Source organism: Larimichthys crocea, chromosome XIII (assembly GCF_000972845.2).
Source record: "Larimichthys crocea isolate SSNF chromosome XIII, L_crocea_2.0, whole genome shotgun sequence".
In the NCBI taxonomy this organism is placed as follows: Eukaryota; Metazoa; Chordata; class Actinopteri; family Sciaenidae; genus Larimichthys; species Larimichthys crocea.
This window is the reverse complement of record NC_040023.1, coordinates 48474191-48484190: the sequence shown is the minus strand read 5'-3', so window position 1 is coordinate 48484190 and position 10000 is coordinate 48474191. Positions and strand designations below refer to the sequence as shown.

Sequence of the window (10000 nt, the reverse complement as noted above, 5' to 3'; positions counted from 1 at the left end):
TCCTCCTCTTCATCCTCCTCTTCATCCTCCTCTTCATCATCATCATCTTCATCCTCCTCTTCATCATCAAGATGTTGAACACACGTTACAACCGTTATAAACACGTTAAACAACGTACAAACATTGTTAACACACATTACAAAAACACGTTAAACACGTTACACACGTTACAAACACGTTATAAACACGTTACACACGTTACAACATGTTAAAAACACGTTAAACACACGTTAACACACGTTAACAACACGTTTAACAACAGTTAAACACGTTAAACACACGTTCAAACCTTACAACCACGTTACAAAAAGACGTACAAGACGTTACAAACCAGGGAGGTGAAAGAGGAGGATGAAGATGCTGATTGATTAAGAGAGGAGGATGAAGAGGGGACGAAGAGGAGGATGAAGATGATGGATGAAGAGGAGGAGAATGAAGAGGAGGATGAAGGATGACTGATGATAAAAGGAGGATGAAGAGGAGGACGAAGGATGAGGATGGACGATGATGGAGGACTGATGAAGAAGGAGGACGAAAGAGGAGGCTGAAGTGATGATATGATAGAGGGAGGACGATGTATGAGGAGGAGTGAAGAGAGCTGAAGATGTATGATGATAAAGGAGGAGGATGAAGAGAGCAGACGAGAGGAGGAGGATGAAGATGATGAGAGGAGGGATGATGACGGATGCTGATGATAGATGATGCAGCGATGAAGATGCGAGATGACAAGATGATGAGATGAAGAGGCGATGAAGATTGAGGAGGATGAAGAGGAGGATGAAGAGGAGGACGATGAAGACGAGTGCGTCTCACTCGGCGTGGCAGGATTTGTCTTTGATGCTCGTCGCTCGGGTGTGTAATTGCGATGATGACGACAGGACGTCAGATCTTAAAAACTGATTGGTCAACCAGGAATCCGATGCCTGCAGCCTGCAGCCAATCAGGAAGACAAGAAAACATGAGAGAAGTTTGTGACCCTGAACAGGAAGAGGAGGAGCAGGAGAGGACGGGGAGGAGCAGGGAGGAGCAGGAGGGCTGACCATGAGTCTGTGTGGGTCTGAAGGCGCTTGTCTCTGAACGATCCGTCCAGCTGCTGGAGCTCTCCGGATCAAACCAGGACACTGACTCCGACAAAGACTGATGGTCCACAGAGACGACCGAGTCCACCAGGGACAGAGTTCTTCACTACCAGAAGCTGTGAGCCTGAGAGGGAGACAGTGGGAGGGGAGACAGGAGAGACAGACAGAGAGAGCGACCAGGACAGAGGAGAGGGACAGAGGAGAGACAGGACAGAGGAGAGAGCACAGGGAGAGAGACAGAGAGACGGACAGACAGGAGAGAGACAGCAGAGACAGACAGACAGAGCAGACAGAGGACAGCCAGACAGAGACAGGACAGAGACAGACAGAGACAGACAGACAGGGTATCAGGGTGGGTGCAGTTCTTCAGACGGACACTAGATGGAGCCACAGTACGTGTTTGTGTTTTGTGTGTCCTGACCAGGTGCTCGGCTCTCTCTTCAGCCACATGCTGTAGCTCGAGTCTCCACCTCTGAATGAACTGATACTGACCAGCGCCTGCACACACACACACACACACACACACACACCACACACCACACACACACGGGTGAGTACACCTGGACCTCCTCAGTGTCCCAATCATGGTCTTTAGAGTCCTGCTCCACTTCTTTGATCTTCCGTCTCATGTCCGCTGAGTTTCTTTCGGATGTCTCCTCCCAGGACATCCCAGCGCGTCGTCTCCAGTTACTGCATACCCTGGAACCAGGGGGAGGAGTCCACGACGGCTCCGCCTCCGCGGACCCGGTCGGCATGTTGACAGCTGTCGGAGGCCTTCGCGCTGTGCACCACGGGACAAAAAGTCACCCAGAAACCTCCCCTGGAACACAGAGACACACCTGGACATGTGGACACTGACACACACGCTCCGCCCGTTTACATCAAAAACTATGAACTGAATCTGAAACAATCTGTCAGAATGTGAACGCTTGTGTTCTGTGACTGTTGAGTTGTTTCATGAGATGGGCGGAGGTGGCGCCAATGAAATGCTCCTCGGTAACGTGAACTCTCACAGGTAAATATACCTTGACTCCTGTTAATGTCTCAACAAACTGACAGTCGACTGAGACCTTCACCACCATGCAGCGTCACTCTGTGTAAACATGGTCCTGTGGTCACCTTGAGACCACATAATCAAGGAGAGGTGGCCGAGTGGTTAAGGCGATGGACTGCTAATCCATTCTTGCTCGGCTGCGTGGTTCGAATCCCATCCTGTTGCAAGTGTTGTTTCTTGTTAATATTCAACAGTTACTTTCATACTACATGTTGGTGGACAGTTATAAACTCGATGAACTTGAAACTGAGAATATGAGCAGAGCGTTGATTTTTTGGACAAACCTACAAACATTCAAAGACAAAGTTAAGGAGCCATCGATCGAAGGCCGCAAGATAACCACCGTTATCAGAGGACTGATGAGAAGACAGCCACCAGCATAATCGAGTCGTAAGCTCGGCACCACCGCAGACTTTCCCACAGATCAAAACATGCAGGTCCTTAAGTCTGGAGTTTATCCTGAGCTGGAGGTTTAGAAGCACCTTAAAACTTCAGTTCTGCGTTCTCTCACTGTGAGCTCCACCATCACAAACATTTCTATATCTCACCGTTGATGGTCAGCATTCTCTCCACGGGGGTGTTGGTGAACGATGTTGGCCGGCACGTGTTCTTCAGCGTCACTGGTCTTTTCTCTGAACCTGCATAGCAGACGAATACTTGACAAACTGTTAGCAACACGGATAATCCTCTAATGCATGTTCGTAAAGCCACCATAGAGTCCCTGTGGGTCGAGTGTTCTCCAGAAACTTTGCTGTCTTCACTCCTCAGGCTGTGGAAAACACAACCAGAGTAAGAGAGGTAAGGCCGTGTCTCAGGTGTTTAGCAAGTCCAGCTGTTTGTTGTACGTACCACCACTTCTCAGCTTCTTTGCATCGTGCTCTTGTGTGCTGCGCTGGTGTCTTCAAGGTAAGGTCCCCAGGGTGGCATGGGGTGTGCTTTCCAGGCTCAGGCCCATCACAGTGAAGGTCACTTTGACGACCCCGCCTGCAGACAGCTTGCTCCAGTTGCTGCAGGTGGGTGGAGTGCTGGCCTCTCCTGCCCGGCCACCGGCTGGGACTCTCAGAGCAGGCGCCGGGGCCGCGGCCTTCCGTCAGGCAGTACTGAGCAGAAACAGGAGGAACCGTTAAACCATAATAATCGTGGACGCCACCTGCCACTGACATCATGGGTAATGTAGTATACTGTTGGTGCGTGGCATGGTTACCGTTGACGCTGTCGGGCTGCCTGGTTGTACACACTGAGCCTTCGAGATCAGCTGTTCTCTCTGACACACCTGATACGGCAGTGGGTATGTTCACGCTGAGCGGGCAGATTGACTGACACCTGAAACCGGGCTCCGCAACACCAAATACCTGGACAAGACATGTTCAAACATCTAGTCACAGTCTGATGAATACTGTCAACATCTAACAGAGATCACGGACAGGTGGTCTGAGATCTGATTTAAGTCATCTGTTGGAGTTATCTTGGCAACTGGACACAGGGAAGGGAGACTCAACGACCCACAAGGAGACCTCCACGACCCACAGGGACCCACGACCCACAGGAGACCCCAACGACCCCCAATGACGCCCACGACCCCACAGTGTGATCCTCAACGACCACGGGTGACCACAACGGCCAGGGCCTCCCGGCGGTGACCTCCAACGCCACAGGTGACCTCAACCCGGACCACGACCCACAGGTGACATCTCAATGACCCACAGTGCCTGCACAGTGCCCACGACCCACAGGTGACCTCTAAATGGACCCACAGGTGACCTCCATGACCACAGGTGACCTCAATGGACCCACAGGTGACCTCCTATGACCCAACAGGTCCGGCCCATGGCCGACCACCCCCGGTGCGACGTTTTTCGTGCCCCTAGGGCCGTGCTACGGACTGCCCCATGTCTGCCGCGGGCCTCCCTGACCTTGCAACCCATCGCCCCTCTGCCTTCTCCGTCGACCTTACCGAGGTTTCTTCGGCTCCGCCCCCCCACGGAGCGAACCCGGGGCGCCGCCTACGAGCCCGCCCATTCCTCTACCCACAGGTGACCTCACGACCCACAGGTGACCTCCACGACCCACAGGTGACCTCAACGAGCTACCGGTGACTACAAGAACTTGAACAGACAGGCAACTGTTGGCTGTAGACTTCACCAACATGCAGCGTCACTCTGTGTACACATGCTCCTGCTGGTCACCTGAGGACTACATATCAAGGACGAGTGGTGGCCGAGTGGTTAAGGCGATGGACTGCTAATCCATTGTGCTCTGCACGCTGGGTTCGAATCCCATTCCTCTCGGAAGGCTTGTGTTCTGTTAATATTCAACATGTACTCATACTACTTGGTCTGTCTTTCTGGTTAACTTGGTGGTTTTGCTTCCGACTCAGGCATGACACTGAATCAAAGCGTTGGCTTAGGTCACCAAAAACAGGTACTTCCACTCTTGTGGATGGACTGGTCTGACGGACACTGCCTACATTTGATCTCCACAGGGAATTCAAACCATGAACACGTCACAGGACGTTTATGTTATTGCAGATATAAGTAGTCTGCGGCTGATCAGGTCGTGGTTGTATGAAACTCTAAACCAACAGTTCTGTTGTTACGTAAATACCTCCTCAACAGAAGAGAACATGCTTGGAGTGAACCTTCTACAAGTGTACGTCGTGACAGAAGTTAACTTTTCTATGATCACCTGGGAAACTGCCACCCTGTGGACAGTAGGTGCCCGTGGTTAAGGCGATGGACCTGCTAATCCATTGTGCTCTGCACGCTGTGGTGTTGATGTAGTGTATACTCCATTTCCCGTCGGCACGTGTTGTTCTTGGCAATATTCAAAGAACAAGTGTTCAAAGCTCGGCGCCTGAAGGTCACATGACCTGAGACCTTTGCGTGGAATTGCTGGTAGTTACCATGGAACAATCCTGCGTTATGTAACAGATTTACAATGTTGGCAGTTTACAAAAAATATTGAAGGTTGAGAGAGGTGAAGAAGAAGAAACTGACCTTCTGGCAACATGCTGACGGCTCTTGACTCCCAAGTTGGGAGGAGAGTCGGTAGAGTCTGGTTGAGAGAGAACCGGGCCCGGTACCTGAAGACAAAAACATGCCAGTAATCAAATTCAGATAAAAGAATGTTGATGATTAAGTCATAAATCCTGAAGTGCTGTTGGTCAGTCCGAACAATCTGAACAAACGTTTCACTACTTTTTATTGTGTGGAGCATTCGTTACTTTAAATAAAAGTTCAGTATTTCTCTGGACTGTTTTGGGTCACGACCGACTAAAACTGAGACCAAGTCTTGACAAAGACCACATATGAGACCTCTCTTTGGGTCACCACCTTGAAGTATATTTACTGCAAAACCATGTGTTCCTCATGAGACATATATATCCCTGCATCGTCTTGACCGATTTTGAACTAGAATCGAGAGTCCTCTTTGTTTAAGACCGACTTGGAGTACTGCAAACTAAAAGGAAACAACCAGAAAAAATTACCCCTGAATTCAAAAATAGGTTTGGGACATGTCTGAGGTTTGAAACATGGACTCTTCAATCCACTTCAGGTCAGTCCGTCTCCTAATTTCTGGTCCAGAGAAGTGTGCGAGAAGTGTTAAACCTCGCCGTCCCTTCAATTGAATTGACTAGCGCCTTTCAAGGACGCCCACGATCATAATACGATCAGGTGTTATCAATGAAGCGGTTTACCTGTGGAAAGCTTTCAAAACAGGTCTTGTTCTTCATCCTGTCAACCTTATTGTCAGAATGAGTGAATTATTTAAAGTTTCTCAGTTTCGAACATGAATCTCTGTCTTTTATTACGTTTTAAGCAGCTTCCAAAACTTTTGGGATCTGGTTGTACAAGTGCCTCAAAATTGTATAAATACTTGGTGTAAATGTACTTAGTACTTTCCACTGACTGTTATCTTTTTGTCCCAATCAAACAAACAAACAGAAACTTCCTGGGGTGTGTTTGATTTTGTGACACCTGACAGTTGCACCTCCCACATCAAACCTCTGGAAAGTAGATCGCCACCATGAGGAGTCTGGTCGAAGTACCGGACCCCAAGTTGTACAGCAACACACACCACACACACAAACACACACCAACACACACACACACCCCACAGTTCTGAGTCTTGATCCTCACATCAGCATTACTGTTGTGTTAAACGACTTATTTGATTAATCGGACTAATCTGTAAAAAAAACAACCTGCAGCTATCAGATTCATTAGCTTTCAGCTTGACGTGTGAAGGCTAAACTGAAACTAAAAAACAATTAAGGATGAAGCTCATTAAACGGCTTTAATGAGAGTCACACGGACACGGGGAAAAGGTTTGAGGGTCGGTAGTGGCCACGCCGCGGACGGAAATGACGTGTTGTGTGTGTGTGTTTGTGTGTGTGTGATTGTGCTGAGTGTGTGTTGTGTTGATGTGTGTGTAGTGGTGTGTGTGTGGATGTTGTGGTGTGCATGTGTGTCTCGTGTGTGGTTTGTGTTTTTTGTCGGTGTGGTGTTGCTGTTTGCATGTGTTGGTGTGGTGTGTGCGTGTGTGTGTGGTGTGGTGGTGCGTTGTGTGTGGTGGGTGTGGTCGTGTGTTTTGTTTGCATGTGTGTTGGGTGTGGTGTGCGGGTTGTGTGTGTGCATGTGTGTGTGCGTTGTGTTTGCGTGTGGATTGTGCGTGTTGTGCATGTCGTGTTGCGTGTGTGTGTGTGTGTGTGCCTTGTGTGTGGTGTTGTGCATGTGTGTGTCGTTGTGTGTGTGCATGTGTGTGTCGTGTGTGTGCAGTGTGTGCTGTGTGTGTGTTGCATGTTTGTGTGTGTGTGCGTGTTGTGTGTTCGTGTTTGTGTGATGTTGTGTTTGGGTGTGTGTGTTGTGGTGTGTGATGGCCTGTTGTGTGTGTGTGTGTGACAGGAAAGCAGAGGCAGTGGAAAGTGCCAGCCAACAGTTTTAAGAGAAAAATAATAAAAAAAACACAACAAAAAAAAACGATGTCGTCAGACTCTAAATTGTTGTCACGATTTTGTTCGTCGTTACATATCGTGATAATCACTAATCGTGGCACCACCTAGTTCAGAGGTGACGTGGCGTCTCAGGCTTGTTTTGTTCTCATTGAGGCGTGGATGTACTCGCAGCATTCATCTGAAGAGCGGTTTGCACTCTCGGGGTTTGGGGTTTCTGAACGCCTGCTCGGAGAACTGACGGCAGGTGACGCTCTTGGGAATGAAACCTCCATCCCTTGTTCACAGCACGTCTCAGATGCAGTAGCTTGCTCAAGCTGGACGGAAGCCAGACACTGTTATCGAGCTGAAGGAAATGAAATATATTTACGTCTTTGGATACTAACAATAATATTATTTAGAAAGTAGTCTGTTTATATTATACATAACATGTTAACCATTCTCAGGTGTTCTCACCTTTCGCAGCCTTCTCCTTGCAGCTCCAGATCGCTTTGGACGGGACCACAGCTGTACACACTTCACCTGCACACAGACACAGTTCATCTCATTTCATCGATCAGCCCGGATTGTCGCCTGCCTGATTGGTTGGCTTAACGTACTGTGGTGATGCTTGGTCATTGCATTGGTTCTGAAGGTGAGCCGGCAATCTCGGAAGCATCTTGCCGTCTCTGCCCACGCCTCCCCGCAGCCCAGGTTCACTTTCCTCGATCGGTCCGCCAGAGCCTGCCACGCTACATCCAGTTATTGGTGTCACTTCAAATAAAACTACCACAATGTCTGACAATAAACAGCGTTTAACTGTGTTCCATGGCAACGGGGTCCCTGTAGTTAGGCCGTACTCGTGATGTAGAGGCTGGTTTGTACACCAGCAGACAGCGCCAGCGGCCGTTCCATGATTGGTCTGAATGTCCAGTTGGAGTTTTCTTTAGGTTTTGTATTCCGACTCTTCGATTGGACAGGTCGGTCTGACAACACCACAGTGCAGTACATTCGCATGATCCAAGGGGGGCAGCAGAGAGCAAGAACGTGTGGTAGTTCAGTATGTGTGTTAAAAACACAAGTTTGGCATTTCATTCTGAGGACCTCTCTGAACTCTCATAAACCAGCCTTCTGGAGACCATGACAGAGAAAACAACGTTGAGGACGGATCAATGCCTACTTGTTAAACCATTGCTGGTCCCCACATAGACATCTTTACAAAAACCACACATTCAGTACAAAATATACTTTTATGGGCATGAGTCAGGAAGTCTGACATTGCTGCAAGCGAATCTTAATCAGGACAGCCGGATCAGCCTGATATCACTAAACTGAATCACTGATCCCTTCACCGACAGCCTGGATCACCCTGTACTACAAACACTGTGATCACCTTTATCCCACGACTAACCCTCTGACCTGAAAAGCAATCACCCTGCTACATTAAGAAGCCGATTACACAACAGCCTGGAACACCCTGATATCACTACAGACAGCGTGGATTACCTGATAACATTAAAGAATGGGACTTGTGTCCAACGTGGTGGATTTCTCTTGACTGAATCTGTTTTCAGAACACTTGTCTCGTGGTACTTGTGAGTCCGTGACACTGGTCTTTGATTCCAGCCAGAACGGAGTCCGCCACGACGCTCGGATTGTCCCCTCCCCGAAACAGATGTATTTGAGTAGACCAGCAGCCTGCATGGAGGGCCCATGACGGGTGTCACGCCGGAAGCTCAGAACACTGTTTTGTTATCGGTTGGAGGGACGAGGAACTTCTGACCTGCGGAAGGTCCACCACCTTCCCTTTAGAGATCACCTGAGGGTGACGTCATCGGTTACTATGGAAACCGGACAAAACACTGAAGACGTTTGGCATCATCATCAAGCGTGTTTTCTTCACCCACGTAGTTGAGGGAATCTGACCAGGTATGTCAGGAGGGCGTGGCCGAGTACCCCTTGATGCTGGCAACAAGCCGCCCCACCTCCAGACCTTGGCCGGGGCAGCTGGGGTCGATATGGTCAAGGTACGCTGGTTCGGGGGACTCTATAGGCCACCGCCTCCAGACTGCAGACTGGCCTGACTGCCTGCAGGCTAGGGCGGACGAGTCCTCGTCTCAAACTGTGACAGGAAGTAAAACAAACAATACAGCAAACACCCAAAATGGAACACCACCATGACGCACCACCATCCTTCCTCTTCCTCACTCACACCGCCTTCACTCCGTTTCTCGGCGTGTTGCAGATGAAGACAGGCTGAGGCCGTCCGATTGTATGTTGGCGCTGTCAGGACAGGCACTTAATCCTGTTCTCCATTCCCGTTCATTGAAACAGCTGTCGCTTCACCAGGGCGAACCGGAGACCTGACTCACCGGTTTTGCCAGCGGTGACTCTTCCCCCAGCCCCACTGCGAGAAACTCACGGCGATCGAAGCTCCTCATCAACACTTCATCCATGTCAGCCTCACACACACACCTGGAACCTCCCCACACAGCTCCAACACCACACACCGGTGGACTCCACACACAACCACTGGGCGCCCACACACACACACCTGGGACCCTCACCACACCACGCTCCACACACACACACCTGGACGCCCCACACACACACACCTGGATACCCAAAACACACACACCCCTGGCGACAACACACACACCTGGAGTCCCACACACACACCTGGACACCCTCACACAACACACTGGGACCCCCCCAACACACACCTGGACGCCCAACACCACACACTGGACGCTGTAAGGACAGTCCAGGTTCTGATGAAGAGGGGCGTGGGACACCCGCCTCAGGCTGTACGGTGATTTGACCAACTTCAATGACCAGCAAACTACCGCCTTCTGAGACGAGCCCACCTGTCAGACAGAGAGGAGGGGTTGAGGAGGGTGAGGAGGGGTGTCGGACACCTGAACAGGTAGACTGAAG

At 49.9% G+C, this 10000-nt stretch overlaps 1 protein-coding gene and 1 non-coding gene across 2 annotated transcripts in view; both read left to right on the top strand.

Moving 5' to 3' along the window:
* Positions 1–10000, top strand: part of c5 (complement component 5) — a 28489-nt gene that overhangs the window by 11172 nt on the left and 7317 nt on the right.
* Positions 4341–4422, top strand: trnas-gcu (transfer RNA serine (anticodon GCU)). The gene has a single exon. It is a non-coding gene; the product is annotated as a tRNA-Ser (tRNA).